The sequence below is a fragment of the Cryptomeria japonica genome, unplaced genomic scaffold (genome assembly GCF_030272615.1).
Source record: "Cryptomeria japonica unplaced genomic scaffold, Sugi_1.0 HiC_scaffold_173, whole genome shotgun sequence".
In the NCBI taxonomy this organism is placed as follows: domain Eukaryota; kingdom Viridiplantae; phylum Streptophyta; class Pinopsida; order Cupressales; family Cupressaceae; genus Cryptomeria; species Cryptomeria japonica.
In genome coordinates, this window is record NW_026728995.1 from 112,501 (window position 1) to 131,538 (window position 19,038).

The following is a 19,038-nucleotide window of genomic DNA, read 5'->3' on the forward strand; positions in this document are numbered from 1 at the left end:
AGGTGCGCACCTCTGGTGTGCTCCAAAGCTCTCTCTAGCTGCGTGCACCTGCCCCGGCCGCGCACCCGGCCCCGCCCAGCTTCGCTCACCTGTCCCGGGCGTCTGGTGCGGAACCTTAGAGTAAGAAACATCACCGTGCACCTTGGCCAACGTGCGCGACTCGACCGAGCGCGCACTGGCCGAGGTGCACACCGATTTCACCTGGGTGCGCGCGCAGCACCTCGGGCGCACCGGGGTGCGCGCACAACGCCCGGGTTGCACCGTGGCCTGTGTGCTCGGGGCGCCTCGGGTGCGCGCTCGGTGTCGCCCCCGCGCGCGCGGTAGTGCGGGCAGCGCACCCCGGCCCGGCCCGGCCCCGACGAGAACGCAAACGGGCAAAAGGTTTATTCAAATAGCATTGCGACGCCCGGCGAAAAACTAAAAAAGGGTGCAACACCGGGACTTCCCGGGAGGTCACCCATCCCAGTACTACTCCGGCCCAAGCGCGCTTAACTGCGGAGTTCTGATGGGATCCGGTGCACTAACGCTGGTATGATCGCACCCGTTATGAGCTTGTCGCAGTGTGTACTTAGCAAACCGCGACCCACGTGCGAATCCACCCCGGCCACCCACCCCCGTCGAGGTGCACACCCTCCCTCGCGAAGTGCGCCCCGTTCGCCAAGTGTGAGCCCTGCCCGGGTGCGCGCACCTTGCTAGGGCGTCGGGTGTGCACCCGGCCCGGCCTACGTGCGTGCACCTGGACGGGGCGTCGTGTGCGTGCAGTGTCCCGTCTGCAACGCGGTGCCCACACACCACCTCGGGCGCAACGACCTGCGCTCACATGTGGGCCGAGTGCACCTTGGTGCATGTTCGGGGCGCCTCGGGTGCACGCTCGATCTTGCCCCGGTGCACCAAGGCGCTCGGTTTGCCCCGGGTGCGCACTTGGTGCAAGGTGGGCACCCAAAATAGGGATCAAGCACCAAAACACAAGTTTCGGGATGCAAAATGGGACCCAAGGACCACAAATGCGTTCCAAGACCCATGATGGGTCCACGAGAACAAAAATGTGTTCCGAGACTTAATAAACAAATATTGGGTTTTAGGAGAAGAAACATGCTCTGATGCCCAAAACGAGAATCGACCCCGAAAAGGCCACAGGCCAAAAGTGGGATGCGAGACAAAAAAAAATGGGACCCGAGGACCAAAATTGGGTTCCCAGGTCGAAGACAGGGCAACCGGACAAGAAACGACCTCTAAGGCTCGAAATGAGTCCCGACGACTAAAACTTGACAAGAAGCACCCATCAGGCACCCAACTCGACACCCATGGGATGCCGACCCACCCGGGCTTCCACCTAGCACACCTTGGCACCCACCCACCCTCGCACCCAACCTCGCACCCAACTTAGCACCTTTGAACCCACATTGGCACTCACCCTGACCCTGGCACCTTGGAACCCACATTGGCACTCACCTTGACCCTGGCACCCACCTTTGCACTCACCTTGGGACCCACCCTGGCTCCCACCTCGGCACCCACCCAGACACCCACCTTGGTTCCTTGGCACCCACCTTGGATCCTTGGCACCCACCCCGACACCCACCTTGGCACGCAACTTGGCTACTTGCCACCCACCTTGGCTCCTTGACGCCCACCCCGACAACCACCCCGTGACCTACCCTGGCTAGGGTTGGTGCACACCCACCCTGGTGCCCACCTTGGCACCCACCCCATGACCCACCTTGGCACGCACCTTAGTACCCACCCCGTTACCCACCCTAGGACCCACCCCGTGACCCACCTTGGCCAGGGTGGGTGCCTTGGTGCGCACAACTTGCCTGGGCTGCACACCAGGGCGGGCTCAAGATGGCACCCGCGTTCCGTTTTTTTCACTATCTTTCAAAACGGAAATTTTAAAATCTCGTTTTTTTTTTTTTTTTGCCTTTTCTGGAAATTAGTGAAGGCAGCGCATCAAAGGTGCGCAATGCTGGTGCGAACCCGGGAGCGCTCCGATGTGTGCTCCAAGGTGCGGCGTGCACGAAGTCCGAGCCCGGCTTGCCCCGGGTGCGCACCTCGCGTGCACCTTCGCCGGGGTGAGCACCTTGGCTGGGTTGCGCGCCCTGGTGCGCACCAAGGAGCGCTCTGAAGTGTGCTCCAAGGTGCGGCGTGCACGAAGTCGGAGCTCGGTTTGCCCCGGGTGTGCACCTCGGGTGCGCACCTCGCGTGCACCTTCGCTGCGGTGGGCACCTTGGCTGGGTTGCGCGCCTTGGTGGGCACCATGCAGTGCACGAAGTCGGAGCCCGGTTTGCCCCGGGCGCGCACCTCCGCCAGGGTGGGCACCTTGGTGCGCACAACTTGCCTGGGCTGCGCACCAGGAAGGGCTCAAGATGGCACCCGCGTTCCGTTTTTTTCACTATCTTTCAGAACGGAAATTTTAAAATATCGTTTTTTTTTGCCTTTTCTGGAAATTAGTGAAGGCAGCGCATCAAAGGTGCGCAACGCTGGTGCGAACCTGGGAGCGCTCCGATGTGTGCTCCAAGGTGCGGCGTGCACGAAGTCGGAGCCCGGTTTGCCCCGGGTGCGCCCTGGTGGGCACCATGGTGCGCACCAAGGAGCGCTCCGAAGTGTGCTCCAAGGTGCGGCCTGCACGAAGTCGGAGCCCGGTTTGCCCCGGGCGTGCACCGCGGGTGGGCACCTTGGTGCGCATGCCTTGCCTGGGCTGCGCACCAGGGCGGGCTCAAGATGGCACCCGCGTTCCGTTTTTTTCACTATCTTTCAAAACGGAAATTTTAAAATCTCATTTTTTTTTGCCTTTTCTGGAAATTAGTGAAGGCAGCGCATCAAAGGTGCGCACCTCGCTGCCCACCACGGTGCGCAACGCCGGTGGGCACCCGGGAGTGCTTCGAAGTGTGCTCCAAGGTGCTGCGTGCACGTTGTCGGAGCCCGGTTTGCCCCGGGTGCGCACCTCGCGTGCACCTTCGTCGGGGTGGGCACCTTGGCTGGGTTTGCCCCGGCTGCGCTCCGAAGCGGGGTTATTGGAGCGCCGCCTCTTTTTTTGTCGGAGCGTTTGGTGGGGTTTCTCGCATTGGCTCTTCCCAGGCCCGGTTGCCACCCTGGCGCGCACGAAGTCGGAAGTAGGGTTAATTGCCCGGGTGCGCACCTTTGCCAGGGTGGGCACCTTACCTGGGCTGTGCACCAGGGCGGGCTCAAGATGGCACCCGCGTTCCGTTTTTTTCACTATCTTTCAAAACGGAAATTTTAAAATCTCCTCTTTTTTTTGCCTTTTCTGGAAATTAGTGAAGGCAGCGCATCAAAGGTGCGCACCTCGCTGCCCACCTTGGTGTGCTCTGAGGTGCGCACCCGAGAGCGCTACGAAGTGTGCTCCAAGGTGCGGCGTGCACGTTGTCGGAGCCCGGTTTGCCCCGGGTGCGCACCTCGCCTGCACCTTGGCCGGGGTGGGCACCCTGGCTGGGTTTGCCCAGGGTGCGCTCCGAAGCGGGGTTACTGGAGCGCCCCCTCTTTTTTTGTCAGAGCGTTTGGTGGGGTTTCTCGCATTGGCTCTTCCCAGGCCCGGTTGTTGGGTGCGCTCCCACCCTGGCGCGCGCGAAGTTGGAAGTTGGGTTAATTGCCCGGGCGCGCACCTTCGCCAGGGTGGGCACCTTGGTGCGCACACCTTGGCTGGGCTGCGCACCAGGGCGGGCTCAAGATGGCACCAGCATTCCCTTTTTCTCACTATCTTTCAAAACGGAAATTTTAAAATCTCGTTTTTTTTTGCCTTTTATGGAAATTAGTGAAGGCATCGCATCAAAGGTGCGCACCTCGCTGCCCACCTTGGTGTGCTCCGAGGTGCCCACCACGGTGCGCTCCGAGGTGCCCACCACGGTGCGCAACGCCGGTGCGAACCCGGGAGCGCCCCGATGTGTGCTCCAAGGTGCGGCGTGCACGAAGCCGGACCCCGGTTTGCCCCGGGTGCGCACCTCGCGTGCACCTTGGTGCGCACACCTTGGCTGGGTTGCGCGGCCTGGTGGGCACCATGGTGCGCACCAAGGAGCGCTCCGAAGTGTGCTCCAAGGTGCGGCGTGCACGAAGTCCTAGCCCGGTTTGCCCCGGGTGCGCACCTTCGCCGCGGTGGGCACCATGGCGTGCACGAAGTCGGAGCCCGGTTTGCCCCGGGTGCGCACCTCGCGTGCACCTTCGCCGGGGTGGGCACCTCGGCTGGGTTGCGCGCCCTGGTGCGCACCAAGGAGCGCTCCGAAGTGTGCTCCAAGGTGCGGCGTGCACGAAGTCGGAGCCCGGTTTGCCCCGGGTGCGCACCTTCGCCGCGGTGGGCACCCTGGTGCGCACCATGGCGTGCACGAAGTCGGAGCCCGGTTTGCCCCGGGTGCGCACCTCGCGTGCACCTTCGGCGGGGTTGCGCGCCCTGGTGCGCACCAAGGAGCGCTCCGAAGTGTGCTCCAAGGTGCGGCGTGCACGAAGTCGGAGCCCGGTTTGCCCCGGGTGCGCACCTCGCGTGCACCTTCGGCGGGGTTGCGCGCCCTGGTGGGCACCATGGTGCGCACCAAGGAGCGCTCCGAAGTGTGCTCCAAGGTGCGGCGTGCACGAAGTCGGAGCCCGGTTTGCCCCGGGTGCGCACCTCGCGTGCACCTTCGCCGCGGTGGGCACCATGGCGTGCACGAAGTCGGAGCCCGGTTTGCCCCGGGTGCGCACCTCGCGTGCACCTTCGCCGGGGTGGGCACCTCGGCTGGGTTGCGCGCCCTGGTGCGCACCAAGGAGCGCTCCGAAGTGTGCTCCAAGGTGCGGCGTGCACGAAGTCGGAGCCCGGTTTGCCCCGGGTGCGCACCTCGCGTGCACCTTGGCGCGGTGGGCACCATGGCGTGCACGAAGTCGGAGCCCGGTTTGCCCCGGGTGCGCACCCCGCGTGCACCTTCGCCGGGGTGGGCACCTCGGCTGGGTTGCGCGCCCTGGTGCGCACCAAGGAGCGCTCCGAAGTGTGCTCCAAGGTGCGGCGTGCACGAAGTCGGAGCCCGGTTTGCCCCGGGTGCGCACCTCGCGTGCACCTTCGCCGCGGTGGGCACCTTGGCTGGGTTGGGCACCATTGAGCGCTCCGAAGTGTGCTCCAAGGTGCGCACCATGGCCCTCCAAGGTGCGCAGCATGGCGTGCACGAAGTCGGAGCCCGGTTTGCCCCGGGTGCGCACCTCGCGTGCACCTTCGCCAGGGTGGGCACCTCGGTGCGCACACCTTCTCAATGTTTTCTTGCCTTTTCTGGAAATTGGTGAAGGCAGCGCATCAAAGGTGCGCACCTCGGTGTGCTCCGAGGTGCGAACCCGAGAGCGCTCCGAGGTGCCCACGAAGTCGAAAGTCGGGTTAATTGCATTGTTTTCCCCGGGTGCGCTCCGAGGTGCGCAACATCGGTGCGCACCAAGGAGGGCTCCGAAGTGTGCTCCAAGGTGCGCACGATTCGGAGCTCGGTTTGCCCGGGGTGCGCACACCTTGGCTGGGTTGCGCACCCTTTGTGCGCTCCAAGGTGCGCACGAAGTCGGAGCTCGGTTTGCCCCGGGTGCGCACCTTCGCCAGGGTGCGCACCTTGATGCGCACGCCTTGGCTGGGCTGCGCACCTTGGTGGGCGCCATGGTGCGCACCTTTCGTGCGCTCCAAGGTGCGCACGAAGTCGGAGCTCGGTTTGCCCCGGGTGCGCACCTTGGTGGGCGCCATGGTGCACTCCGAGGTGCCCAAGATTGGTGCGCACCAAGGAGCGCTCCGAAGTGCGCTCCAAGGTGCGCAGGTGCGCGCGAAGTCGAAAGTTGGGTTAATTGTCCGGTTTGCCTCGGGTGCGCACCTTGCGTGCACCTTCGCCAGGGTGGGCGCCTTGGTGCGCACACCTTGGCTGGGCTGCGCACCCGGGCGCGCACACCTTGGCACCCGCGTTTCCTTCATTTTAAATTTTTTTTTTTTACAATCTCTCAAGTGGGAAATTCTATAATCTCAACTTTTTTTGCCTTTTCAGGAAACTTTTGAATGGAGCGCATCATTGGTGCGCTCCGAAGTGTGCTCCAAGGTGCGCACCTCTGGTGTGCTCCAAAGCTCTCTCTAGCTGCGTGCACCTGCCCCGGCCGCGCACCCGGCCCCGCCCAGCTTCGCTCACCTGTCCCGGGCGTCTGGTGCGGAACCTTAGAGTAAGAAACATCACCGTGCACCTTGGCCAACGTGCGCGACTCGACCGAGCGCGCACTGGCCGAGGTGCACACCGATTTCACCTGGGTGCGCGCGCAGCACCTCGGGCGCACCGGGGTGCGCGCACAACGCCCGGGTTGCACCGTGGCCTGTGTGCTCGGGGCGCCTCGGGTGCGCGCTCGGTGTCGCCCCCGCGCGCGCGGTAGTGCGGGCAGCGCACCCCGGCCCGGCCCGGCCCCGACGAGAACGCAAACGGGCAAAAGGTTTATTCAAATAGCATTGCGACGCCCGGCGAAAAACTAAGAAAGGGTGCAACACCGGGACTTCCCGGGAGGTCACCCATCCCAGTACTACTCCGGCCCAAGCGCGCTTAACTGCGGAGTTCTGATGGGATCCGGTGCACTAACGCTGGTATGATCGCACCCGTTATGAGCTTGTCGCAGTGTGTACTTAGCAAACCGCGACCCACGTGCGAATCCACCCCGGCCACCCACCCCCGTCGAGGTGCACACCCTCCCTCGCGAAGTGCGCCCCGTTCGCCAAGTGTGAGCCCTGCCCGGGTGCGCGCACCTTGCTAGGGCGTCGGGTGTGCACCCGGCCCGGCCTACGTGCGTGCACCTGGACGGGGCGTCGTGTGCGTGCAGTGTCCCGTCTGCAACGCGGTGCCCACACACCACCTCGGGCGCAACGACCTGCGCTCACATGTGGGCCGAGTGCACCTTGGTGCATGTTCGGGGCGCCTCGGGTGCACGCTCGATCTTGCCCCGGTGCACCAAGGCGCTCGGTTTGCCCCGGGTGCGCACTTGGTGCAAGGTGGGCACCCAAAATAGGGATCAAGCACCAAAACACAAGTTTCGGGATGCAAAATGGGACCCAAGGACCACAAATGCGTTCCAAGACCCATGATGGGTCCACGAGAACAAAAATGTGTTCCGAGACTTAATAAACAAATATTGGGTTTTAGGAGAAGAAACATGCTCTGATGCCCAAAACGAGAATCGACCCCGAAAAGGCCACAGGCCAAAAGTGGGATGCGAGACAAAAAAAAATGGGACCCGAGGACCAAAATTGGGTTCCCAGGTCGAAGACAGGGCAACCGGACAAGAAACGACCTCTAAGGCTCGAAATGAGTCCCGACGACTAAAACTTGACAAGAAGCACCCATCAGGCACCCAACTCGACACCCATGGGATGCCGACCCACCCGGGCTTCCACCTAGCACACCTTGGCACCCACCCACCCTCGCACCCAACCTCGCACCCAACTTAGCACCTTTGAACCCACATTGGCACTCACCCTGACCCTGGCACCTTGGAACCCACATTGGCACTCACCTTGACCCTGGCACCCACCTTTGCACTCACCTTGGGACCCACCCTGGCTCCCACCTCGGCACCCACCCAGACACCCACCTTGGTTCCTTGGCACCCACCTTGGATCCTTGGCACCCACCCCGACACCCACCTTGGCACGCAACTTGGCTACTTGCCACCCACCTTGGCTCCTTGACGCCCACCCCGACAACCACCCCGTGACCTACCCTGGCTAGGGTTGGTGCACACCCACCCTGGTGCCCACCTTGGCACCCACCCCATGACCCACCTTGGCACGCACCTTAGTACCCACCCCGTTACCCACCCTAGGACCCACCCCGTGACCCACCTTGGCCAGGGTGGGTGCCTTGGTGCGCACAACTTGCCTGGGCTGCACACCAGGGCGGGCTCAAGATGGCACCCGCGTTCCGTTTTTTTCACTATCTTTCAAAACGGAAATTTTAAAATCTCATTTTTTTTTTTTTTTTGCCTTTTCTGGAAATTAGTGAAGGCAGCGCATCAAAGGTGCGCAATGCTGGTGCGAACCCGGGAGCGCTCCGATGTGTGCTCCAAGGTGCGGCGTGCACGAAGTCCGAGCCCGGCTTGCCCCGGGTGCGCACCTCGCGTGCACCTTCGCCGGGGTGAGCACCTTGGCTGGGTTGCGCGCCCTGGTGCGCACCAAGGAGCGCTCTGAAGTGTGCTCCAAGGTGCGGCGTGCACGAAGTCGGAGCTCGGTTTGCCCCGGGTGTGCACCTCGGGTGCGCACCTCGCGTGCACCTTCGCTGCGGTGGGCACCTTGGCTGGGTTGCGCGCCTTGGTGGGCACCATGCAGTGCACGAAGTCGGAGCCCGGTTTGCCCCGGGCGCGCACCTCCGCCAGGGTGGGCACCTTGGTGCGCACAACTTGCCTGGGCTGCGCACCAGGAAGGGCTCAAGATGGCACCCGCGTTCCGTTTTTTTCACTATCTTTCAGAACGGAAATTTTAAAATATCGTTTTTTTTTGCCTTTTCTGGAAATTAGTGAAGGCAGCGCATCAAAGGTGCGCAACGCTGGTGCGAACCTGGGAGCGCTCCGATGTGTGCTCCAAGGTGCGGCGTGCACGAAGTCGGAGCCCGGTTTGCCCCGGGTGCGCCCTGGTGGGCACCATGGTGCGCACCAAGGAGCGCTCCGAAGTGTGCTCCAAGGTGCGGCCTGCACGAAGTCGGAGCCCGGTTTGCCCCGGGCGTGCACCGCGGGTGGGCACCTTGGTGCGCATGCCTTGCCTGGGCTGCGCACCAGGGCGGGCTCAAGATGGCACCCGCGTTCCGTTTTTTTCACTATCTTTCAAAACGGAAATTTTAAAATCTCATTTTTTTTTGCCTTTTCTGGAAATTAGTGAAGGCAGCGCATCAAAGGTGCGCACCTCGCTGCCCACCACGGTGCGCAACGCCGGTGGGCACCCGGGAGTGCTTCGAAGTGTGCTCCAAGGTGCTGCGTGCACGTTGTCGGAGCCCGGTTTGCCCCGGGTGCGCACCTCGCGTGCACCTTCGTCGGGGTGGGCACCTTGGCTGGGTTTGCCCCGGCTGCGCTCCGAAGCGGGGTTATTGGAGCGCCGCCTCTTTTTTTGTCGGAGCGTTTGGTGGGGTTTCTCGCATTGGCTCTTCCCAGGCCCGGTTGCCACCCTGGCGTGCACGAAGTCGGAAGTAGGGTTAATTGCCCGGGTGCGCACCTTTGCCAGGGTGGGCACCTTACCTGGGCTGTGCACCAGGGCGGGCTCAAGATGGCACCCGCGTTCCGTTTTTTTCACTATCTTTCAAAACGGAAATTTTAAAATCTCCTCTTTTTTTTGCCTTTTCTGGAAATTAGTGAAGGCAGCGCATCAAAGGTGCGCACCTCGCTGCCCACCTTGGTGTGCTCTGAGGTGCGCACCCGGGAGCGCTACGAAGTGTGCTCCAAGGTGCGGCGTGCACGTTGTCGGAGCCCGGTTTGCCCCGGGTGCGCACCTCGCCTGCACCTTGGCCGGGGTGGGCACCCTGGCTGGGTTTGCCCAGGGTGCGCTCCGAAGCGGGGTTACTGGAGCGCCCCCTCTTTTTTTGTCAGAGCGTTTGGTGGGGTTTCTCGCATTGGCTCTTCCCAGGCCCGGTTGTTGGGTGCGCTCCCACCCTGGCGCGCGCGAAGTTGGAAGTTGGGTTAATTGCCCGGGCGCGCACCTTCGCCAGGGTGGGCACCTTGGTGCGCACACCTTGGCTGGGCTGCGCACCAGGGCGGGCTCAAGATGGCACCAGCATTCCCTTTTTCTCACTATCTTTCAAAACGGAAATTTTAAAATCTCGTTTTTTTTTGCCTTTTATGGAAATTAGTGAAGGCATCGCATCAAAGGTGCGCACCTCGCTGCCCACCTTGGTGTGCTCCGAGGTGCCCACCACGGTGCGCTCCGAGGTGCCCACCACGGTGCGCAACGCCGGTGCGAACCCGGGAGCGCCCCGATGTGTGCTCCAAGGTGCGGCGTGCACGAAGCCGGACCCCGGTTTGCCCCGGGTGCGCACCTCGCGTGCACCTTGGTGCGCACACCTTGGCTGGGTTGCGCGGCCTGGTGGGCACCATGGTGCGCACCAAGGAGCGCTCCAAAGTGTGCTCCAAGGTGCGGCGTGCACGAAGTCCTAGCCCGGTTTGCCCCGGGTGCGCACCTTCGCCGCGGTGGGCACCATGGCGTGCACGAAGTCGGAGCCCGGTTTGCCCCGGGTGCGCACCTCGCGTGCACCTTCGCCGGGGTGGGCACCTCGGCTGGGTTGCGCGCCCTGGTGCGCACCAAGGAGCGCTCCGAAGTGTGCTCCAAGGTGCGGCGTGCACGAAGTCGGAGCCCGGTTTGCCCCGGGTGCGCACCTTCGCCGCGGTGGGCACCCTGGTGCGCACCATGGCGTGCACGAAGTCGGAGCCCGGTTTGCCCCGGGTGCGCACCTCGCGTGCACCTTCGGCGGGGTTGCGCGCCCTGGTGCGCACCAAGGAGCGCTCCGAAGTGTGCTCCAAGGTGCGGCGTGCACGAAGTCGGAGCCCGGTTTGCCCCGGGTGCGCACCTCGCGTGCACCTTCGGCGGGGTTGCGCGCCCTGGTGGGCACCATGGTGCGCACCAAGGAGCGCTCCGAAGTGTGCTCCAAGGTGCGGCGTGCACGAAGTCGGAGCCCGGTTTGCCCCGGGTGCGCACCTCGCGTGCACCTTCGCCGCGGTGGGCACCATGGCGTGCACGAAGTCGGAGCCCGGTTTGCCCCGGGTGCGCACCTCGCGTGCACCTTCGCCGGGGTGGGCACCTCGGCTGGGTTGCGCGCCCTGGTGCGCACCAAGGAGCGCTCCGAAGTGTGCTCCAAGGTGCGGCGTGCACGAAGTCGGAGCCCGGTTTGCCCCGGGTGCGCACCTCGCGTGCACCTTCGCCGCGGTGGGCACCATGGCGTGCACGAAGTCGGAGCCCGGTTTGCCCCGGGTGCGCACCCCGCGTGCACCTTCGCCGGGGTGGGCACCTCGGCTGGGTTGCGCGCCCTGGTGCGCACCAAGGAGCGCTCCGAAGTGTGCTCCAAGGTGCGGCGTGCACGAAGTCGGAGCCCGGTTTGCCCCGGGTGCGCACCTCGCGTGCACCTTCGCCGCGGTGGGCACCTTGGCTGGGTTGGGCACCATTGAGCGCTCCGAAGTGTGCTCCAAGGTGCGCACCATGGCCCTCCAAGGTGCGCAGCATGGCGTGCACGAAGTCGGAGCCCGGTTTGCCCCGGGTGCGCACCTCGCGTGCACCTTCGCCAGGGTGGGCACCTCGGTGCGCACACCTTCTCAATGTTTTCTTGCCTTTTCTGGAAATTGGTGAAGGCAGCGCATCAAAGGTGCGCACCTCGGTGTGCTCCGAGGTGCGAACCCGAGAGCGCTCCGAGGTGCCCACGAAGTCGAAAGTCGGGTTAATTGCATTGTTTTCCCCGGGTGCGCTCCGAGGTGCGCAACATCGGTGCGCACCAAGGAGGGCTCCGAAGTGTGCTCCAAGGTGCGCACGATTCGGAGCTCGGTTTGCCCGGGGTGCGCACACCTTGGCTGGGTTGCGCACCCTTTGTGCGCTCCAAGGTGCGCACGAAGTCGGAGCTCGGTTTGCCCCGGGTGCGCACCTTCGCCAGGGTGCGCACCTTGATGCGCACGCCTTGGCTGGGCTGCGCACCTTGGTGGGCGCCATGGTGCGCACCTTTCGTGCGCTCCAAGGTGCGCACGAAGTCGGAGCTCGGTTTGCCCCGGGTGCGCACCTTGGTGGGCGCCATGGTGCACTCCGAGGTGCCCAAGATTGGTGCGCACCAAGGAGCGCTCCGAAGTGCGCTCCAAGGTGCGCAGGTGCGCGCGAAGTCGAAAGTTGGGTTAATTGTCCGGTTTGCCTCGGGTGCGCACCTTGCGTGCACCTTCGCCAGGGTGGGCGCCTTGGTGCGCACACCTTGGCTGGGCTGCGCACCCGGGCGCGCACACCTTGGCACCCGCGTTTCCTTCATTTTAAATTTTTTTTTTTTACAATCTCTCAAGTGGGAAATTCTATAATCTCAACTTTTTTTGCCTTTTCAGGAAACTTTTGAATGGAGCGCATCATTGGTGCGCTCCGAAGTGTGCTCCAAGGTGCGCACCTCTGGTGTGCTCCAAAGCTCTCTCCAGCTGCGTGCACCTGCCCCGGCCGCGCACCCGGCCCCGCCCAGCTTCGCTCACCTGTCCCGGGCGTCTGGTGCGGAACCTTAGAGTAAGAAACATCACCGTGCACCTTGGCCAACGTGCGCGACTCGACCGAGCGCGCACTGGCCGAGGTGCACACCGATTTCACCTGGGTGCGCGCGCAGCACCTCGGGCGCACCGGGGTGCGCGCACAACGCCCGGGTTGCACCGTGGCCTGTGTGCTCGGGGCGCCTCGGGTGCGCGCTCGGTGTCGCCCCCGCGCGCGCGGTAGTGCGGGCAGCGCACCCCGGCCCGGCCCGGCCCCGACGAGAACGCAAACGGGCAAAAGGTTTATTCAAATAGCATTGCGACGCCCGGCGAAAAACTAAGAAAGGGTGCAACACCGGGACTTCCCGGGAGGTCACCCATCCCAGTACTACTCCGGCCCAAGCGCGCTTAACTGCGGAGTTCTGATGGGATCCGGTGCACTAACGCTGGTATGATCGCACCCGTTATGAGCTTGTCGCAGTGTGTACTTAGCAAACCGCGACCCACGTGCGAATCCACCCCGGCCACCCACCCCCGTCGAGGTGCACACCCTCCCTCGCGAAGTGCGCCCCGTTCGCCAAGTGTGAGCCCTGCCCGGGTGCGCGCACCTTGCTAGGGCGTCGGGTGTGCACCCGGCCCGGCCTACGTGCGTGCACCTGGACGGGGCGTCGTGTGCGTGCAGTGTCCCGTCTGCAACGCGGTGCCCACACACCACCTCGGGCGCAACGACCTGCGCTCACATGTGGGCCGAGTGCACCTTGGTGCATGTTCGGGGCGCCTCGGGTGCACGCTCGATCTTGCCCCGGTGCACCAAGGCGCTCGGTTTGCCCCGGGTGCGCACTTGGTGCAAGGTGGGCACCCAAAATAGGGATCAAGCACCAAAACACAAGTTTCGGGATGCAAAATGGGACCCAAGGACCACAAATGCGTTCCAAGACCCATGATGGGTCCACGAGAACAAAAATGTGTTCCGAGACTTAATAAACAAATATTGGGTTTTAGGAGAAGAAACATGCTCTGATGCCCAAAACGAGAATCGACCCCGAAAAGGCCACAGGCCAAAAGTGGGATGCGAGACAAAAAAAAATGGGACCCGAGGACCAAAATTGGGTTCCCAGGTCGAAGACAGGGCAACCGGACAAGAAACGACCTCTAAGGCTCGAAATGAGTCCCGACGACTAAAACTTGACAAGAAGCACCCATCAGGCACCCAACTCGACACCCATGGGATGCCGACCCACCCGGGCTTCCACCTAGCACACCTTGGCACCCACCCACCCTCGCACCCAACCTCGCACCCAACTTAGCACCTTTGAACCCACATTGGCACTCACCCTGACCCTGGCACCTTGGAACCCACATTGGCACTCACCTTGACCCTGGCACCCACCTTTGCACTCACCTTGGGACCCACCCTGGCTCCCACCTCGGCACCCACCCAGACACCCACCTTGGTTCCTTGGCACCCACCTTGGATCCTTGGCACCCACCCCGACACCCACCTTGGCACGCAACTTGGCTACTTGCCACCCACCTTGGCTCCTTGACGCCCACCCCGACAACCACCCCGTGACCTACCCTGGCTAGGGTTGGTGCACACCCACCCTGGTGCCCACCTTGGCACCCACCCCATGACCCACCTTGGCACGCACCTTAGTACCCACCCCGTTACCCACCCTAGGACCCACCCCGTGACCCACCTTGGCCAGGGTGGGTGCCTTGGTGCGCACAACTTGCCTGGGCTGCACACCAGGGCGGGCTCAAGATGGCACCCGCGTTCCGTTTTTTTCACTATCTTTCAAAACGGAAATTTTAAAATCTCGTTTTTTTTTTTTTTTTGCCTTTTCTGGAAATTAGTGAAGGCAGCGCATCAAAGGTGCGCAATGCTGGTGCGAACCCGGGAGCGCTCCGATGTGTGCTCCAAGGTGCGGCGTGCACGAAGTCCGAGCCCGGCTTGCCCCGGGTGCGCACCTCGCGTGCACCTTCGCCGGGGTGAGCACCTTGGCTGGGTTGCGCGCCCTGGTGCGCACCAAGGAGCGCTCTGAAGTGTGCTCCAAGGTGCGGCGTGCACGAAGTCGGAGCTCGGTTTGCCCCGGGTGTGCACCTCGGGTGCGCACCTCGCGTGCACCTTCGCTGCGGTGGGCACCTTGGCTGGGTTGCGCGCCTTGGTGGGCACCATGCAGTGCACGAAGTCGGAGCCCGGTTTGCCCCGGGCGCGCACCTCCGCCAGGGTGGGCACCTTGGTGCGCACAACTTGCCTGGGCTGCGCACCAGGAAGGGCTCAAGATGGCACCCGCGTTCCGTTTTTTTCACTATCTTTCAGAACGGAAATTTTAAAATATCGTTTTTTTTTGCCTTTTCTGGAAATTAGTGAAGGCAGCGCATCAAAGGTGCGCAACGCTGGTGCGAACCTGGGAGCGCTCCGATGTGTGCTCCAAGGTGCGGCGTGCACGAAGTCGGAGCCCGGTTTGCCCCGGGTGCGCCCTGGTGGGCACCATGGTGCGCACCAAGGAGCGCTCCGAAGTGTGCTCCAAGGTGCGGCCTGCACGAAGTCGGAGCCCGGTTTGCCCCGGGCGTGCACCGCGGGTGGGCACCTTGGTGCGCATGCCTTGCCTGGGCTGCGCACCAGGGCGGGCTCAAGATGGCACCCGCGTTCCGTTTTTTTCACTATCTTTCAAAACGGAAATTTTAAAATCTCATTTTTTTTTGCCTTTTCTGGAAATTAGTGAAGGCAGCGCATCAAAGGTGCGCACCTCGCTGCCCACCACGGTGCGCAACGCCGGTGGGCACCCGGGAGTGCTTCGAAGTGTGCTCCAAGGTGCTGCGTGCACGTTGTCGGAGCCCGGTTTGCCCCGGGTGCGCACCTCGCGTGCACCTTCGTCGGGGTGGGCACCTTGGCTGGGTTTGCCCCGGCTGCGCTCCGAAGCGGGGTTATTGGAGCGCCGCCTCTTTTTTTGTCGGAGCGTTTGGTGGGGTTTCTCGCATTGGCTCTTCCCAGGCCCGGTTGCCACCCTGGCGCGCACGAAGTCGGAAGTAGGGTTAATTGCCCGGGTGCGCACCTTTGCCAGGGTGGGCACCTTACCTGGGCTGTGCACCAGGGCGGGCTCAAGATGGCACCCGCGTTCCGTTTTTTTCACTATCTTTCAAAACGGAAATTTTAAAATCTCCTCTTTTTTTTGCCTTTTCTGGAAATTAGTGAAGGCAGCGCATCAAAGGTGCGCACCTCGCTGCCCACCTTGGTGTGCTCTGAGGTGCGCACCCGGGAGCGCTACGAAGTGTGCTCCAAGGTGCGGCGTGCACGTTGTCGGAGCCCGGTTTGCCCCGGGTGCGCACCTCGCCTGCACCTTGGCCGGGGTGGGCACCCTGGCTGGGTTTGCCCAGGGTGCGCTCCGAAGCGGGGTTACTGGAGCGCCCCCTCTTTTTTTGTCAGAGCGTTTGGTGGGGTTTCTCGCATTGGCTCTTCCCAGGCCCGGTTGTTGGGTGCGCTCCCACCCTGGCGCGCGCGAAGTTGGAAGTTGGGTTAATTGCCCGGGCGCGCACCTTCGCCAGGGTGGGCACCTTGGTGCGCACACCTTGGCTGGGCTGCGCACCAGGGCGGGCTCAAGATGGCACCAGCATTCCCTTTTTCTCACTATCTTTCAAAACGGAAATTTTAAAATCTCGTTTTTTTTTGCCTTTTATGGAAATTAGTGAAGGCATCGCATCAAAGGTGCGCACCTCGCTGCCCACCTTGGTGTGCTCCGAGGTGCCCACCACGGTGCGCTCCGAGGTGCCCACCACGGTGCGCAACGCCGGTGCGAACCCGGGAGCGCCCCGATGTGTGCTCCAAGGTGCGGCGTGCACGAAGCCGGACCCCGGTTTGCCCCGGGTGCGCACCTCGCGTGCACCTTGGTGCGCACACCTTGGCTGGGTTGCGCGGCCTGGTGGGCACCATGGTGCGCACCAAGGAGCGCTCCAAAGTGTGCTCCAAGGTGCGGCGTGCACGAAGTCCTAGCCCGGTTTGCCCCGGGTGCGCACCTTCGCCGCGGTGGGCACCATGGCGTGCACGAAGTCGGAGCCCGGTTTGCCCCGGGTGCGCACCTCGCGTGCACCTTCGCCGGGGTGGGCACCTCGGCTGGGTTGCGCGCCCTGGTGCGCACCAAGGAGCGCTCCGAAGTGTGCTCCAAGGTGCGGCGTGCACGAAGTCGGAGCCCGGTTTGCCCCGGGTGCGCACCTTCGCCGCGGTGGGCACCCTGGTGCGCACCATGGCGTGCACGAAGTCGGAGCCCGGTTTGCCCCGGGTGCGCACCTCGCGTGCACCTTCGGCGGGGTTGCGCGCCCTGGTGCGCACCAAGGAGCGCTCCGAAGTGTGCTCCAAGGTGCGGCGTGCACGAAGTCGGAGCCCGGTTTGCCCCGGGTGCGCACCTCGCGTGCACCTTCGGCGGGGTTGCGCGCCCTGGTGGGCACCATGGTGCGCACCAAGGAGCGCTCCGAAGTGTGCTCCAAGGTGCGGCGTGCACGAAGTCGGAGCCCGGTTTGCCCCGGGTGCGCACCTCGCGTGCACCTTCGCCGCGGTGGGCACCATGGCGTGCACGAAGTCGGAGCCCGGTTTGCCCCGGGTGCGCACCTCGCGTGCACCTTCGCCGGGGTGGGCACCTCGGCTGGGTTGCGCGCCCTGGTGCGCACCAAGGAGCGCTCCGAAGTGTGCTCCAAGGTGCGGCGTGCACGAAGTCGGAGCCCGGTTTGCCCCGGGTGCGCACCTCGCGTGCACCTTCGCCGCGGTGGGCACCATGGCGTGCACGAAGTCGGAGCCCGGTTTGCCCCGGGTGCGCACCCCGCGTGCACCTTCGCCGGGGTGGGCACCTCGGCTGGGTTGCGCGCCCTGGTGCGCACCAAGGAGCGCTCCGAAGTGTGCTCCAAGGTGCGGCGTGCACGAAGTCGGAGCCCGGTTTGCCCCGGGTGCGCACCTCGCGTGCACCTTCGCCGCGGTGGGCACCTTGGCTGGGTTGGGCACCATTGAGCGCTCCGAAGTGTGCTCCAAGGTGCGCACCATGGCCCTCCAAGGTGCGCAGCATGGCGTGCACGAAGTCGGAGCCCGGTTTGCCCCGGGTGCGCACCTCGCGTGCACCTTCGCCAGGGTGGGCACCTCGGTGCGCACACCTTCTCAATGTTTTCTTGCCTTTTCTGGAAATTGGTGAAGGCAGCGCATCAAAGGTGCGCACCTCGGTGTGCTCCGAGGTGCGAACCCGAGAGCGCTCCGAGGTGCCCACGAAGTCGAAAGTCGGGTTAATTGCATTGTTTTCCCCGGGTGCGCTCCGAGGTGCGCAACATCGGTGCGCACCAAGGAGGGCTCCGAAGTGTGCTCCAAGGTGCGCACGATTCGGAGCTCGGTTTGCCCGGGGTGCGCACACCTTGGCTGGGTTGCGCACCCTTTGTGCGCTCCAAGGTGCGCACGAAGTCGGAGCTCGGTTTGCCCCGGGTGCGCACCTTCGCCAGGGTGCGCACCTTGATGCGCACGCCTTGGCTGGGCTGCGCACCTTGGTGGGCGCCATGGTGCGCACCTTTCGTGCGCTCCAAGGTGCGCACGAAGTCGGAGCTCGGTTTGCCCCGGGTGCGCACCTTGGTGGGCGCCATGGTGCACTCCGAGGTGCCCAAGATTGGTGCGCACCAAGGAGCGCTCCGAAGTGCGCTCCAAGGTGCGCAGGTGCGCGCGAAGTCGAAAGTTGGGTTAATTGTCCGGTTTGCCTCGGGTGCGCACCTTGCGTGCACCTTCGCCAGGGTGGGCGCCTTGGTGCGCACACCTTGGCTGGGCTGCGCACCCGGGCGCGCACACCTTGGCACCCGCGTTTCCTTCATTTTAAATTTTTTTTTTTTACAATCTCTCAAGTGGGAAATTCTATAATCTCAACTTTTTTTGCCTTTTCAGGAAACTTTTGAATGGAGCGCATCATTGGTGCGCTCCGAAGTGTGCTCCAAGGTGCGCACCTCTGGTGTGCTCCAAAGCTCTCTCCAGCTGCGTGCACCTGCCCCGGCCGCGCACCCGGCCCCGCCCAGCTTCGCTCACCTGTCCCGGGCGTCTGGTGCGGAACCTTAGAGTAAGAAACATCACCGTGCACCTTGGCCAACGTGCGCGACTCGACCGAGCGCGCACTGGCCGAGGTGCACACCGATTTCACCTGGGTGCGCGCGCAGCACCTCGGGCGCACCGGGGTGCGCGCACAACGCCCGGGTTGCACCGTGGCCTGTGTGCTCGGGGCGCCTCGGGTGCGCGCTCGGTGTCGCCCCCGCGCGCGCGGTAGTGCGGGCAGCGCACCCCGGCCCGGCCCGGCCCCGACGAGAACGCAAATGGGCAAAAGGTTTATTCAAATAGCATTGCGACGCCCGGCGAAAAACTAAGAAAGGGTGCAACACCGGGACTTCCCGGGAGGTCACCCATCCCAGTACTACTCCGGCCCAAGCGCGCTTAACTGCGGAGTTCTGATGGGATCCGGTGCACTAACGCTGGTATGATCGCACCCGTTATGAGCTTGTCGCAGTGTGTACTTAGCAAACCGCGACCCACGTGCGAATCCACCCCGGCCACCCACCCCCGTCGAGGTGCACACCCTCCCTCGCGAAGTGCGCCCCGTTCGCCAAGTGTGAGCCCTGCCCGGGTGCGCGCACCTTGCTAGGGCGTCGGGTGTGCACCCGGCCCGGCCTACGTGCGTGCACCTGGACGGGGCGTCGTGTGCGTGCAGTGTCCCGTCTGCAACGCGGTGCCCACACACCACCTCGGGCGCAACGACCTGCGCTCACATGTGGGCCGAGTGCACCTTGGTGCATGTTCGGGGCGCCTCGGGTGCACGCTCGATCTTGCCCCGGTGCACCAAGGCGCTCGGTTTGCCCCGGGTGCGCACTTGGTGCAAGGTGGGC

The 19,038-nt window shown here is 63.8% G+C and overlaps 4 non-coding genes across 4 annotated transcripts; all 4 read right to left on the bottom strand.

Annotated features, from left to right (window-relative positions):
- Positions 1-424: 424 nt before the first annotated feature.
- On the bottom strand, positions 425-543 carry LOC131867482 (5S ribosomal RNA). The gene has a single exon (XR_009366035.1). It is a non-coding gene; the product is annotated as a 5S ribosomal RNA (ribosomal RNA).
- A 5,914-nt stretch (positions 544-6,457) lies between these two features.
- On the bottom strand, positions 6,458-6,576 carry LOC131867483 (5S ribosomal RNA). Its single transcript, XR_009366036.1, has one exon. It is a non-coding gene; the product is annotated as a 5S ribosomal RNA (ribosomal RNA).
- Positions 6,577-12,491: 5,915 nt separating this feature from the next.
- On the bottom strand, positions 12,492-12,610 carry LOC131867484 (5S ribosomal RNA). Its single transcript, XR_009366037.1, has one exon. It is a non-coding gene; the product is annotated as a 5S ribosomal RNA (ribosomal RNA).
- A 5,915-nt stretch (positions 12,611-18,525) lies between these two features.
- On the bottom strand, positions 18,526-18,644 carry LOC131867485 (5S ribosomal RNA). Its single transcript, XR_009366038.1, has one exon. It is a non-coding gene; the product is annotated as a 5S ribosomal RNA (ribosomal RNA).
- Between the last annotated feature and the right edge of the window lie 394 nt (positions 18,645-19,038).